Genomic DNA, 2,375 nt, shown 5'->3' on the forward strand with positions numbered 1-2,375 from the left:
TGCACATCTTAAAGTCTAATGAATGGCTGTAGTGATTACTTTCGGTGAAAAGTGTTGTCTGCCAAATAATGACCTCCCATTATTTATATGTGTTCACTTAAAGACAAATTAATGGGGAACTGATGAATATGACCAGGTGGAATGAGCCACACACTTGTTTACAGGATTGAGAATTTTTCATCATAGTAAATATAAGACGTCAAGTGTTTCGTCCTGACACTCTTTTAGGGCTTTCTGTCTATTCGTACCATTATCATATGTCAGGCAAGTGCTGAAAGAAGTTAGCAGTAAAACGTAGTAACAGTAAAATATTCGCAGCATCATGTAGATCGTAAGTTTGCTCTAACTCAGCCAAGTGTATTTTACTTAGTGACATCTATCTGCATCAAAGAAAAATGGATGCCCACTTCAGTGAGGCAGAGTGCTATTTGCCTCACCTCACCCTTTTAATGTGCTCCTTGATGTAATCAGCAAAATTAAATAGATTACTATGGAAAATAATTGTTCTTATACCCCTTATTATACCTCCATATAAGTACAGTGTATTTTTTTTAATAATCTTGATCTGTATTATTGATGGAACTGTGTGGATTTTTTTTTAAGAGTTGCTGTTTGGCTAAACACACTCAATATTACAAGAATCCTATTTTTTGCGCCTACATTCATGTTTTCCATACATTTTAAGAGTAAGAGGTTAGTTTAGACGAAACCATACTCTCAGTTAAATATGCCGTTAATGTGCGGAAGAAGACAGCAAACAGACAAGCATGGTTAACTTAAAGAGATTGTGTGCATGTAATGGGCGCAAATGCCTAAAAAGCAAAGATGAATGTGTGTGCGTGGGTGTTGACAATGTGTGCTACTTTCAAGCTAAAAGCTACTCAGGTGGATTAGACTGGAAGGCAAAGTGCTTCTATCTACATATGCAGGTCCCTTTTAGTTTCAACGTATGGCTTCAGGATTCGGTATTTCGACAGTTAAAAACAGGACCAACTTTTAAAACAATGATTTGCCATTCATCAAATTCAATGCCGTGTTAAGAACCTTCATAATGAATGTGCTGTGCTCTTGATCTTCAGTGATTCACTCATGATTGCTAATTATTGAAAGCCCATTTTCAACACGTAGAGTGTTTGGCGCACAAAGACAGCGCGAGTTGAAATGTGACGTTGCGTAATCAGTCCGCGCATTTGAACGGCGTCAGAAGACCACCCTATATTTCTCCCGCTCTGCCTCGCCGCATGAATTTTTGATAACAAATGACTGTGATAGCAGTTATAATGAAAAAGTAATGCCGCGCCGAGATAATCTCGCTGCTTGATCAATGAAGATTTCTTTTCTCTTCCTGTGCATTCAAGTATTGTTCGAGTTTAATATGCACACAAATACAAACTCAATGTGCCATGCGCCCAGCATGAGAATACAATATCGCAGAGTCATCTTCATGAACTTTTAGTTGCACGTGACAACATTTTCGACTGCATGCAGTCACGGTAAGAAAATGATTGTTAAACTACATCGACACAATCGAATGAGATGTGGGAGGCAAAATCGTCTTCGTTTAACAAGTTGGATATTATCGTGGCTGAAATTTCCTGGGAGCCCTTTACCATTGCCACCAATTTTAAGTCCATCCATTTTCTTTCACGCATATCTGTATTCGGCGAACTGTAGCCTAGGATAGCCCAGAATAGGAACTTCAATAAGCCGCCATTCAAATGAAGCGGAAAAAAAAAATGGTGAAATAAAGGTAATGCCCTTGCATGTAGGCAAGGAGAGCCACATTTGCCAATGGGCTTAACTGTTTAGCGAATGGGACCAAGAGTCGACCCGCACAACTACAACATGACAGCACTCGTGAGGAGTGACTCCAACTCCCGCATATCACAAGGCCACACCCCTTAAAGGCACGTATTCCATACACAAATACATCATAAATCATTACAATTTTGTAAAAATAGTTTGTTTTCATACAACACAGTGATTTGTTTGTGGGGAAAAAATAAATAAATAATAAATAAATCAATTGGGGAAAATTATAAAAATGTTCTCATGTCACCAAATAAGTAGCCAAAATATGAGCAACATCTCTGAGTAGTTATGATAACTTGCACTTCAACTCTACATACTGTTACATTCTTCAACATTCAAATGTGATTTTCTTTCCCCCCCTCATTAGGTAGTGAAGGTGTACCAAATGCTGTGGCCAGTCAGTCTATATCCAAAAAAATATATCAAACTATCTCCAGCATTCTACTGGTTTTAATGTTCATGGCGGCGCTATTTGTCTCCTCTTCCTCTTATGAGGAAATTATCGCCATCAATTTCAATATTTTATTTTATTTTTTTTACTTTTGTTGCAAAATTCCCCCCCC

This window comes from Hippocampus comes, unplaced genomic scaffold, assembly GCF_001891065.2.
Source record: "Hippocampus comes isolate QL1 unplaced genomic scaffold, H_comes_QL1_v1.1 scaffold59, whole genome shotgun sequence".
In the NCBI taxonomy this organism is placed as follows: domain Eukaryota; kingdom Metazoa; phylum Chordata; class Actinopteri; order Syngnathiformes; family Syngnathidae; genus Hippocampus; species Hippocampus comes.